Below are 13,907 nucleotides of genomic sequence, written 5' to 3'. Positions count from 1 at the left end.
GGGAGGCAAAGGCTGCAGTGAGCCAAGATCATGCCATTGCACTCCAGTCTGGGTGACAGAGTGAGACCCTGTCTCAAAAAAAAAAAAAAAAAAAAAAAAGAAAGAAAGAAAGAAAAGAAAATTAAAAACAGAAAATAACATAAAACTTTTAGCTAAAAAGAAAAAAAAGACCTTTAAGGGAACTAAAATATTGCAATAAAAAATATTTACTTAGTGCAAAAAAATCAATAAATTAAGTATAAAATGAAGAAGATAAGAGGCATTTAGAAAACAAAAAGTATTATAGCATGCTTAAATTCAATGAGATTATTAATAACAAATTCTGAATGAAATACATAATCTAATTAAAGGCAGACATTGTCAGACTAGCTAAAAGTCAATATGTAATTATACATTGCCTAAAGAGACACATTTTAGATTCAGAAGTACAAATATTATATATGAGAAGTAAAAATAGAGAAATATATATATATATAAAATAAATAATCACTAGAAATTTACAGTGGCTATATTAATTCCAGACAATTTGACTTTATAAAGAAAAACTAACAATAAATAATATTGGAGATCAAAAGGGTAAGTGGAGATCAAAAAGGATATATAATTTCATAATAGGTTCAATTTATTAGGAAGTTATAACAATGATAAACTTACAGCAAACAACTAAGTCCCCAAATACGCCAAGCAAAGGCAGACATAATTAAGGAACAAAATAGATAATTCAATAATAATATTTGGAGATTTCAATATCTGACTTTAAGTAATGGATAGAAGAACTCGACAGAAGATCAACAAGGGAATTAAAACATACACACCAGTAACACAAATTAGATCTAATAAAACTTATAGAACACTCAACAAAACAGAATACACATGAAAAACACAAGAAGGCCAGGTGAGGTGGCTCATACCTGTAATCTCAGTGCTTTGGGAGGCCAAGAGGGGCAGATCATTTGAGATCAGGAGTTCGAGACCCAGCCTGGGCAATATGGCAAGACCCTGTCTCTACTAAAAGTACAAATAGAAAGTTGGGTTTGGGGTTACGCACCTGTGGTCTCAACTACTTCGGAGGCTGAGGTGGGAGGATTGCTTAACCATAAGGAGTGGACTTGCAGTGAGCCGAGATCTACCACTGCACTCCTCCAGCCTGGATGGCAGAGCAATACCCTGTCTCAAAATAAACAAACACAAGAAACATTATCCAGATTTAGCATTTGTTAAGACCATTGGTTAAGCCAATAAACAAGCCTCAATAAATTTAAAATTATTGAAATCACACAAATTGTACACATTGAGTGAAATTTAAAATGAAGAACAAAAAGAAATGTGGGAAATTCACAAATAAGACTACTAGATAACAAACTGGTCAAGGAAGAAATTACAAGTTGAATTAGAAAATATTCTGACTTATTGAAGATGATTATAATGTAAAACACAGAAGATGCTAAAACAGTGCTTAAGGGAAAATGTACACCTTGAATGTCTAAATTAAAAAGAACACAAAACTTCCACCTTAAAATACTAAAAGAAAAGCAAGCTAACTGCAAACCAAGCAGAAGGAAAGGTATAATATGAATTCATGATGAAATTAATAAAGTAAAAAATAGAAAAACAATAAAGTCAAGAAAACCAGTTCTTTTAAGGTTTACAAAATAGATAAATCTTTAGCTAGACTAGCTAAGAAAAACTGTTTAAAAAGTATAACGGAATAAAACAAACAGTTATGACATGGTTGGTTATCCAAAAGAATTAATTTTTAAAAAAAATCTACATAAGAACATACACATGAATTTCCATAGCTGCATTTATAATAGTTAAAATTTGCTAATAACCCAAATGTCGATCAACTGATGAACAGACATACAGAATGGTAAACCCATGCAATGGTGTATGATTCAGCAATACAAAGAATTGAATTGTTGTTATGTGCTATGCCATGGAAAACCTTGCAAACACTATGCTAAACGAACTAAATCAGGCACAAAAGACTACACATAGGACAATCCTACTCATATAAATTGTCCATGGTAGGCAAATCTACAGAAAGAGAAGGTAGATGAGTGGTTGTCTAGAGCTGTGGGTGGGGAGTGGGATGGGTGTTTTATTAATCAGGGTTCTCCAGACAGACAGATTTAATGGGATATAAACATATCCTGTTACAAACTACTATATATATATATGGTAGTTTATTAGGGAGAATTGACTCATATGATCACAAGATGAAGTCCCAGGATAGGCAGTCTGCTTACTGAAATGCTAATCTCTAACGCCCTCACAGACACACCCAGAAACAATACTTTGCATCCATCAATCTGATCAAGTTGACACTTAATATTAACCATCACAGGGGTTGTAGGGTGATGACTAAGGCTAAGTGTACTTTTTTTTTGCTTCTGTTTCTGTTTTTCGTAATGAAACTATTCCAAAACTGATTGTGATAACTGGTGCACAACTCTGCAAATATACTAAAAGTCATTGAATTGTGCACTTCATGTGGATGAATTGTATGGTATGTGAATTTTATCTCAAGCTATTTAGAAAAAAAATATCTAAAAGGGTATTAATAAAATATTATTCCCATTTTTAAAAACACATGCAAATATATTAACATGAAACAAATAACAGATAAAGATATCTGCCAATTATAGGGAGATGGATATTGGGGAGAGATATATAGATAAAAGAACGTTAAAAAAAAAAAAAAGAGTGAAACCAGCCAGGTGCGGTGACTCATGCCTGTAATCCCAGCGCTTTGGGAGGCTGAGACAGGCAAATCATAAGGTGAAGACCAGCCTGGCCAACATGGTGAAACCTTGTCTCCAAAAAATTAGTTGGGCATAGTGGCCAGCACCTGTAATCCCAGCTGAGATTACAGAGGCAGGAAATTCACTTGAATCCGGGAGGCAGAGGTTGCAGTAAGCTGAGATCACGCCACTGCACTCCAGCCCGGACAACAGAGTGAGACTCCATCTCAAAAAAACCAGACCTCTAATGTGAAAAATAGAGATTCCTTCTTGTCATGACTACTACTGCTATAGCTTGTCCATACATCTGCTGAAGTGCTCGTAGAAACAAAAGTTGACCTCAACAAATATTAGGCTTCTGCCAGACTGTACAAAATTTTTCTAATGTGCACCTTCCCTTCTTCTCCATAGCCAATGAAATAGGGAATTATAAAAAAAAATTCTTATGTGTACATTGCATTAATTCTTCACTGTTAACCATAGCCTCTGGGTTATTGAACAAAGCTTATTGTAATTTAAATATTATAAGTGTGTATACATATATAATATACATATATATATATACATATATGTGCATGTTATTTTATATAATCTTATTGAGATTAATAACAACTGGGAAATGCCCCAAAATGGTGTGTAATTATAAAACTTACCGGTTGACTTAGTAGTTAGCTTAGGAGTTAAACTTGGGCTAGATTATATATTAGTTATGCATCTATTGACTAGTCACTTACGCCTCTAACATTGTTTAATTGCCTGTAATTTTGGCAAAAAACTACTTATTTTGAGGATTACAGAAAATTGTATGTTATGCTCTTATCACATCGTAAGCACTTCATAAACACTTGTGTTATGCCACCGTCTTACTGCAGATCACTTTGAAATGCCTAGTATGTCAGATGTAGCAAACAATGCATCTGTTAATTATTTGCAGAAATATGATACAACATTGATGTTCAAATGAATACAGCATAACAATTTTTCTTGAATGAAGCCTTGATTTTGAGGCACAATACATGGAAAGATAGTTACTCTGCAGAAAACATAAATAAAAACAAATTATAAAAAATAGAGATGTAAAGAATTTGTGGGTAGAATGCAATATAAATCCAGATTAGAATGTGAAAAGTTTTGAAAATAGTAGCTATAATAAAACCTTTCATCACATAACATCTAACATCATATTCATTTTTACGCTGATAAAACTATTGAGCTTTATAATCAAAAGTGACAGTATTTTGCCAACCTAAGATAATTACTGCTCCCTACTTATGGATTTTTCTCTGAACTCATGTTTTTAAAAGTCCTACAATTTGCTTTGAAATCATTTATTTCTCTCTCACAGAATGAATACTCTTTAAAATCAGGATCTGAAATAGCTACCTTTTCTTAATGATATTTAATAATTCTCTAACATGCATGCATGTGTGCATCCATGGGTGTATGTGTCTACATGCACACACATATACACATATGTGCACATATACACAGATATATTAGTGTATGTTTATGTATATATACAAACCACAATAGCCCCAAACAGAGGTAGTCTGATAGAACTATATAATCTCATCCATCCGTGGTTTTTATGTTGTGCTTTAAGACACACTAAGGAAAGATGATTGACTTATATAGAAATACTAGGAGAGGAATAAGTTTGTAGGTTTCTGTGTCTTTATTGCCCTTAAACAGAGCAATAAGGTCTTGCTTGTCTTTCATCTGTTTATTTTTATACTTTTACATAGAATTATTTGAAGAAAAAGCACAAGGATAAAAAATAATGTTAGAAAATTACCTATTTCAGAAGATCAGCATTCTTGCTGTTAGCATGCACCTGCATCTTATCACATCCTAGCATAAAGTGAGCAGAGGCTTGAGAAACACCAGCTTGATTATTGGCAAGCAGTAGTAGAGCAAAACTCTTGAGGTATTGTTTTCACATATGACCATATGACTCATGCTTAAGCACGGTACAGAAAGAATTACAGGCCTTCTTAATGAGAAAAAATAAGCAGACAAGAAGGAGGGAAATATGTGGAATATGTGTACCTTTAATTAAAATAATAGAAAGACGGTGTTCGTAGGATTTTTATAGAATTAAAAATAAATTCCAGATCTTAGAAATATCTAAGAATCGTAGGCCGGGTGCGGTGGCTCACGCCTGTAATCCCAGCACTTTGGGAGGCCAAGGCGGGTGGATCACGAGGTCAAGAGATCGAGACCATCCTGGTCAACATGGTGAAACCCCACCTCTACTAAAAATACAAAAAATTAGCTGGGCACGGTGGCACGTGCCTGTAATCCCAGCTACTCGGGAGGCTGAGGCAGGAGAATTGCCTGAACTCAGGAGGCGGAGGTTGCGGTGAACCGAGATTGCGCCATTGCACTCCAGCCTGGGTAACAAGAGCGAAACTCCGTCTCAAAAAAAAAAAAAGAAAAGAAAAAAAAAAAAAAAGAAATATCTAAGAATCGTTTAGTTTCATGTTAGGAAGACCTGCCTAAAGATGATATTTTGATCCCCTTTTTGCCCTCCAGAAAGCACATGGATTAGATATCAGACAACTAACTAGATTCTGCATAAATGTTAATAAAATGATAATTATTTTAAGGAATTTTTAAAACATAAATACCTGGATTATCATTACATATCAAAGAGACAATAATCCTGAGAATCATGAGTCATGAAAACATGCTTTCTTTGGAGGGAAAATTTTCATACTAGATGAATATTCAATTTATTATGCCTGGATACTTGTATTTCATTCCATCAGTTATGGGTTCACTCTATGCCATCAAGAGAAGAAATAATTATTTCTTAATATTCAGCCATGTAAAGGTGGCATTATATGCAAAACTAAATCAACTTTAAAGACTGGCATAGGGTAACTTCTTTAATTAGCTAAGGCTAGGATCTTTGCAAAAGCTCTGCAAAAAGACTGTGTCAACTGTAGTATGAACTTGGCACCTACAGCAGATGACGAGATTATGCTGTAGCTGTATTCTAATTTGACAGAATAAACACCTGCCAGTAACAGGGCTATGACACCAAAAGCCTGTGCACATGTGCTGTGGCCTTAGTTTGGCCTTTCAGTGAATCTAGAAATGTCAATGTCAGAAACTGTAGATTTCTAACTCTGACCCTGTGAACAAAAGCATGCTATAACTCATTTTCCTACTCTGAAAAACATAGTCAATTAAGAGCCAAGAAAAATGAAGGAGGTTTTTGACCTCAATTCCACAAGCACTTTCACTTTATTTCTGAAAGCATACCACAGTCACCAGGCTGGCCACAGAATTCCCTAGCAGGTGCTTTGTGGTGAGCTAAAGCCTGGCTAGTAAGACAGAGAAGCTGTTTAAGGGCACTAAAGCAAAAATTAAAGTGGCACAGTACAGTGGCTTGTTTGGTGGGAGATCAGGGAGTAGCAGATGGAACAGACTAGAAAGTAGCAATCAAAACTGTGTACCATCAGAAACATGGGAAGATACTGTTACAAAGCAAAGGAGAAAAGCAAATTCTGCCAGTCATGGCAAAATGTGACTAGCATTGATGGACAATTCTCATGAGTTATTGTGTTACTTTTCACCATTGATTATGCTAGCATAGCATTGCACAGATAGATAAGGAAAAGGTTGTTTGAAATCCTACTTAGTATTTTAAAAGCAGAAGGCACTGTGCTAGATCTTGAGAGGAATCAAAATAAGAAGCACTCTTTAATCTTAAGTACAATACAAAGAAAAATGTAGCTTCCACATAAGTATATTCAATGTACACATGGATTATTTCTTCAGTCATGCAGGTAGACAAGTACTGACAGGAAGAGCAAATATGAAAATGCATCTCCAAAATTAAAATATATCATAGCCAGTCACATGGACCATTATTTATAAAGCATATCTGGCTTTCTAGTTACAAAGACAACTATGGCTACATACCTGGATTTCTGGAATAAACCATTTCATACAAAACAGAAGCCACAAAGACTGTTCTTAAATACTGTTTGCAGAAGCATTTTGTTGGGAATGGAGGAGCAAATAAAGGTAAATATGTCTGGATCCTAGATTTTAAAAAATACAATGTTCTGTGATAAGTATGAATATGGAAAAATATAATTACAAGAGAGCTATAGATGAAGTTTCCTCAAAATATAAAGTATAAAGGAAGCAAGATTTGGAAAAGAGAGATAACATTTAAGGTAGGTCTTGAATAATGAGCAGCAATTTGATAAACAGAAAAGCGAGATGACATTTCTGGTATTATAACAGTAAGTAGAAAGACACAAAATATTAAGTATCCTGCCATTCGATTGCTCAGTATGCTTCTAAAACTGCACTTTCCTATTAGTAGTCTATATTACATTGGATTTTTTTTTTGGCTTCTAAACTGTCTAAACTTTCTATAAGCTTTCTAAACTCTCTACAGAAATCATTGTTGCATTCCCCATGTCGAATACAATGTTTCTAATTTAATAAGTATATAATAAATATTTTAAATGATGACTAAAATAGTGAAATTTTTATTTTGGCCTGTGTTATGATCCATATAACAAAACTGGCTTACAAGATGATATAAATTCTAGATATTTTAATGGATAAATTTCAAACTAACAGTGGCTTCACAAAATTAAAGTTCATTTCAACTCACAACACATATTTCAATGCAAGTGTACCTGATTTCATAGTTCTTCTCCAGTAAATGACATAGGGCTTAGGCATCTTTCATGTTGTGGATCTTTTGAGGTCCTCTCTTCAAGGCTCTTCTAGATGGCAGACATGTAACTAAATCTATTTCCTTTACTTCTTATAGATGGTAGACATGTAACTAAATCCTGCCATCTTTAAGAAGCAAAGAAAATGGGGCCAGGTACGGTGGCTCACACCTGTAATCCCAGCACTTTGAGAGGCCAAGTCGGGTGAATTATGAGGTCAAGACATCAAGACCATCCTTGCCAACATGGTGAAACCCATCTCTACTAAAAATACAAATATTATTTGGGTGTGGTGGCGTGACCCTGTAGTCTAGCTACTCGGGAGGCTGAGGCAGGGGTATTGCTTGAACCTAAGAGGCAGAGGTTGCAGTGAGCCGAGATCAAACCACTGCACTCCAGCCTGGTGACACAGCAAGACTCCATCTCAAAAATAAATAAATAAATAAATAAATAAATAAACAAGGATTGTGTGAGGTATCTTTTTTAAATTTTAAGTGAGAGGATTTAAAATAATGTATAGTCACTGTTGTGCTAAAGTTAGCTTACAATGATTTACTGTCCTTGTCGTTTTTACCTGTATATTCAGTTTATGTTGTTAGCTTGAAATTGGCTATGGGAGACTATTTAAATAACAGAGATTGTCAAACTCTATAAATCTAGGTTGTTTTTATCATCATCATTATTACTATTAATTTAATTATTTTATAATTAGGCAGCCTACTAGCAAACCAGTCTAATATTTCCATCCACTTTCCATTGATTTGGTTTTGTTAGATAAAAAAAGGACATCCAGTTATATCTCAATTTCAGATAAGCAACGATTGTATTTTTTGTATGATTATATAGTAAATATTTAAGGAATTATACTTTTACTAAAATAAATATTTGTTTATTTCATATTTAAATTTAATTGAGTCTCCTGAATATTTATCTGTTCAATCTGTCAATATATGATGATTCAGACTACTGTAATATGACCACATAAAGTAAGTTTGAAACATGTAGTTTACCTGTATTTTTAAGAAAAATCTAGATTTTAGTTAGTTGTTTAGTGTATTTTTTATAGCTATAACAGAGTACTTGACAGCTGGTGATATATGATGAACAGAAATTTATTGACTCACCATTCTGGAGGTTGGGGAGTTTAATATTAAGATGTTGACATCCACTTTGGGAGGCCGAGGCGGGTGGATCACGAGGTCAAGAGATCGAGACCATCCTGGTCAACATGGTGAAACCCCGTCTCTACTAATATAAAAAATTAGCTGGGCATGGTGGCGCGTGCCTGTAATCCCAGCTACTCAGGAGGCTGAGGCAGGAGAATTGCCTGAACCCAGGAAGCGGAGATTGCGGTGAGCCGAGATCGCGCCATTGCGCTCCAGCCTGGGTATCAAGAGCGAAACTCCGTCTCAAAAAAAAAAAAAAAAAAAAAAAAAAAAAAAGATGTTGACATCTTATAAGGGCCTTCTTGCTGTGACATCACATGGCAAAAGTCAAGAGGAGTAGAGAGAGTAAGGAAGCTGATCTCATCCTTTCATAATGCATCAATTGCACCCATGAGAGTGGAGCTGTCATGGCCTCATCACCTCTTAAAAGTCTTACCTCTTAATACTTTTACAAAGGCAATTAAATATCAAAAAAAGTTTTAGAGCAATATTTAGGCTATAGCATTAACACATAGAAATATGTGTCACACTAATTTAAGTTTCCACTTAGCTATGTAGGTTAAATATCTTTCTTTTGGCTCTCCAGATATAATCTCCTTCTTTCTTCACCTTGCTGGGTTCCAGAGTTAGCTGTCGTGTAACAACCGCATCAAAATGTTTCTTTACTCTCTAGCTTCTAAGTTAAATCATTTGGCAGCACAGAAAAGACACTGAATTAATCAGAGTAAACTGGGGTCCAGAATATTTATTCTCTGCCATGTCATCATACCTTGACCATACCCCCAAGCCTCTACTAAAGACCATAATCCTTTCAGGATTACTTTTTTTTGTTTGTTTTTGACACAGAGTCTTGCTCTGTCACCAGACTGGAGTGCAGTGGCACAATCTTGGCTCACTGTAACCTCTGCCTCCCAGGTTCAAGGGATTCTCCTGCCTCAGCCTCCCGAATAGCTGACACTACAGGCACAGGCCACTACGCCTAGCTATTTGTATTTTTAGTAGAGATGGGGTTTCACCATGTTGGCCAAGATGGTCTTGATCTCTTGACCTCATGATCGGCCCACCTTGGCCTCTCAAAGTGTTGGGATTACAGGTGTGCGCCACCATACCCAGCCAAGATTATTTTTTAATAACTATCATGAGATTTATTTCTCTATATGTGTAGATAAAATTTTGTAGGTCTTCTCTTCTTTATGGCTGTTTTTTTTTCTGCTCCTCTTGTTGATATGTCACTTTCTGAAAAGGTTTGGTGAGATTTAAAATAAGGTTTCCAACCATTATTGTCCCAGGAACATAGATCATGTGGCTGAAAACACTGAACTCTTCAAGCACCCTTGAACTTTTTTTCAGTAGAAGAAAATGACTCCACTGCTCTGAAATAAATTAGTATTGCCTTGAAAAATATACCAAAGACTAAATCTAAGAGAGAGTTGTCCAACTTCCCGAAGTTTCAGAAATTCCTTCTGTTATGGCACTTTACTGTTATACCATTTTAGTCAGAAAAAAATATATTCTTTATATGATTTCAATTATATTAACAATTTTAAGGCTTGTTTTGTATCCTTAAGTATGATCTATCCTGAAAATAATTCCATGTACAGTTAATAATAACATGTATTTTGCTATTGTGGGATGAAATATTCTGTTAATTTATGTTAGGACCATTTGGTCTAGAGTGCAATTTCAATCCAATGTTTCTTTTTAAATTTTCTGTATGGATGATTTGCCCACAGCTAAAAATGAAGTATTAAAATCCTCTACTATTATTGAATTGCAATCAACCTCTCCCTTTAGATCTATTAGATCCATTAATATTTTACATATACATTTAGGTGCTCCAATGTTAGGTGTATATATATTTGGAATTCCTCTGTCCTCTTGCTGAATTAACCCTTTTATCATTATATTATGAATTTCTTTTTCTCTTGTTACAGTTTTTGATTTAAAGTCTGTTTTATCTGTTAAAACTATAGCTACTTCTACTTTTTTGGCTTCTATTGCTTGAAATATCTTTTTTTACCTCTACACTTTCAGTTCCATGTGTATGCTTACAGATTAAAAGAGTCACTTGTAAGCAGAATTTAGTTGATTCTGACATTTTCATCCATTCAGCTATTCTATGCCTTTTAATAATTTAACCAATTTAAGTTCAAGGTAATTATTGATAGGTAAGGACCTACTACTGCCATTTTGTTAATGACTTTCTAGTTGTATTGTAGGTAATTTCTCCCTTGTTTTCTCTCTTCCTCTCTTCATTTTGGCCAAGTAATTTTCTGTAGTAGTATATTTTAATTCCTTGCTTTTAATTTGTAGTGTATATTTTTTAAGTTTTTGCTTTGTTGTTTTCATGAAGCTTACAAAATACATCTTATAGCAGTTTATTTAAAGCTAATAAGAACTTTGATTGCAAATAAAAAAAAAAAGAAACAGGCAAAACCCCTACACTTTATCTCCACTTCTCATCCACATTTTGAATTTCCAATGTCACAATTTACGTCTTTCGACATTTGATGTTACCTAAAATTCAACAGATTACTAAATCATTATTATGTAAATAAATACTATTTTAATAGTTCTGTCTTTTTTTTTTTTTTGAGATGGAGTCTCTGTAGCCAGGCCAGAGTGCAGTGGCACGATCTCAGCTCCCCGCAACCTCTTCTTCCTGAGTTCAAGCAGTTCCCTTGCCACTGCCTCCTGAGTAGCTGGGATTTACGGGGTGCACCACCATGCTTAGCTAATTTTTGTGTTTTTAGTAGAGACAGGGTTTCACCACGTTGGCCAGTATGGTTTCCATGTCTTGACCTCGTTATGTGCCCACCTCGGCCTCCCAAAGTGCTGCTATTACAGGCATGAGCTGCTGCGCCTGGCCAGTTCTGTCTTTTAATTTCATACTTAAGATATAAATGATTTCAGTGCCACTATTACTTTATTAGAGTATTCTGAATTTGACTATGTACTTACTTATACCAGTGAATTTGATACTTTCAGATGTTTCCACGTTACTCATTAGCATTCTTTTTATCAGCTTGAACAACTTCAGATAAACTTGCTAAGTATTTTCTTGGAAAAATTAATATTTCTTTATTTCTGAAGGAGAGATTTCCTGGGTACAGTATTATTCATTGGGATGTGACAGAAGTGAGCTTCCTTCAAGGTGTCCCAGAATGCTAAGGAAGCTGAATGTCCACCTCCAATTCACTTTTTCTGTTGTAAAAATTATGGGTCTAGGATATTTTTGTGTGGGTGTCACTGCACTGGCTTGGAGTATGGTCAGCATGGTAACAGTGAACAATTCTCTTACTATTTGATCACATGTGTCTTGCTTCTGTGGTCCAAGTAGGTATCTTAGGCTCACTTCCTAGTACAGGGACATTAAGGGTGATATTCTTGTATGTGGATAATTGCAAGGTTAATGTCTTGCAATTATCTTATTTTCTAATATTTTATAATAACCATTGATATTTTAAGCAATATTCACAATAGGTTTAAAATAAGATATAAAACTATGACATAAAAGAACCCTCAGCATCATGTGAAACATAATCCCATGAAGTTTCTAATATTTTGGCAAGAAAAAATTAAGAAAATGAACAATTATTTATGAGAGAAAGATATTGAAAGAAATGATCTGATATAGTATATTAGTAGTTTATCTGAAATGCAATTATAATGGCCACACATCAGATTTCTGTGTGGGAAAGTGAAGCTGGGGAATTTCTATTTTGCCATTTTGTGTATGTCACTTTTTAGATGGCAATTTAACTTCTATAAATAAAGAATGGAGGCAAGTATGGGGCCAAAAGGTGTCATCCCATGTTATTACTGATATTTTCTCTCCTAGTAATTGAGTTAAATAATTTTTTTCTTATCATTAACTGTGCAACAATTGTGCTTAAGAGTTTTAATACTATCATAGAAAAAAACAGTAACTTGTTTTCTAATATTTTATAACTATTGATATTTTAAGCAAGATTCACAATATGTTTATAATAAGATAAAAAACTATGACATAGAATAGCCCTTAGCTTCATGTGAAACATAATCCCATGAAGTTTCTAATATTTTGGCGAGAAAAAAATTCAGAAAACAAATACTTATTTGTGAGAGAACTATATTGAAAGAAATGATCTGACATAGTATATTAGCAGTTTATCTGAAATGCAATTATAATGACCACACATCAGAATTATATAATTTAGAAAAATCCATTCCTTATTTCTTATGATTATGGTTGACTCTATTTGCAGACTCTACACATTTTGCGAAATATCAATCTTGAAAGAAAATGGATTGTGCAACCTTCAAAGAAAATAAGATCTCAGTAACTAGAGGTATTTAACTGTAGACTTGTGACCATTGCAGGGAAAATGCTTCATCTACAGTCCAAATATTGATTACTTCATTGATCTTAGTTGTTTTTAAGATCAGTCTCCTGAAACCCTGAGGTTTTTTTTTTCTTTTTTTTTTTTTGAGACGGAATTTCGCTCTTGTTACCCAGGCTGGAGTGCAATGGCGCAATCTCGGCTCACTGCAACCTCCGCCTCCCGGATTAAAGCAATTCTCCTGTCTCAGACCCCCGAGTAGCTGGGACTACAGGTATGCACCACCATGCCCAGTTAATTTTTGTATTTTTAGTAGAGACGGGGTTTCACCATGTTAGCCAGGCTGGTCGTGAACTCATGACCTCAAGTGATCCACCTACCTTGTCCTCTCAAAGTTCTGGGATTACAGGCATGAGACATCACACCCAGCCTGACCTCTTAACTTATGTTGGCTTATGTAGGTTTATTTTGTGCTCTCAAAGCAATTTTTTCATAGTTCCATAATAGATTTATTATTTTGCAAAGAATTATGTATTTATTTGTCAGTTTCACCAACTAACCTGTTAGTATCTTGAGAACAGGGGCCATAGTTTATGTCTTTAAAAAATTTTTTTTTTCAATTAGAACAAATGACAGAATACAGTAAATTCTAGATAAATCTTCATTGATTTCAACTTTTAGGCTGCTCTGTTGTATCAATGACAGTTTCAGCAGCAAGTAGATGTCACACCTAAGCTAAGGAATTTCAGAAGTTTTTAAAGACAGGGAAATTTAAAAACCTGTGAATAGGTTGAGGCCACACAACAAAGATTACTGCAGTACCCTGGGATTGGCAGCAAAACTCCTTTACTCCAATACCGGAAAGGCAGAATCCGGACACAGTTACTGTAAACCCAAGAAAATATTTTGATGATAAAGGTCACCTCAGATGAGTTAGGAATCAAGAACCAAAGGAATAAAACTTCTATT

The 13,907-nt window shown here is 34.6% G+C and overlaps 1 long non-coding RNA gene across 1 annotated transcript in view; it reads right to left on the bottom strand.

Annotated features, from left to right (window-relative positions):
* Nucleotides 1-1,083: 1,083 nt before the first annotated feature.
* Nucleotides 1,084-13,907, bottom strand: part of LOC135274554 (uncharacterized) — a 104,105-nt gene continuing 91,281 nt past the window's right edge. Inside the window, exon 3 of the long non-coding RNA XR_010342351.1 lies at nucleotides 1,084-1,167. This is a non-coding gene — a long non-coding RNA (uncharacterized LOC135274554). The remainder of the gene's footprint in view (nucleotides 1,168-13,907) is intronic.

The sequence above is a fragment of the Aotus nancymaae genome, unplaced genomic scaffold (assembly GCF_030222135.1).
Source record: "Aotus nancymaae isolate 86718 unplaced genomic scaffold, 86718_ANA_hifiasm-v0.15.2.pri h1tg000012l, whole genome shotgun sequence".
NCBI classification, from domain to species: domain Eukaryota; kingdom Metazoa; phylum Chordata; class Mammalia; order Primates; family Aotidae; genus Aotus; species Aotus nancymaae.
The sequence above is the reverse complement of the archived record's forward strand: the minus strand, read 5'-3'. Positions and strand labels throughout refer to the sequence as shown.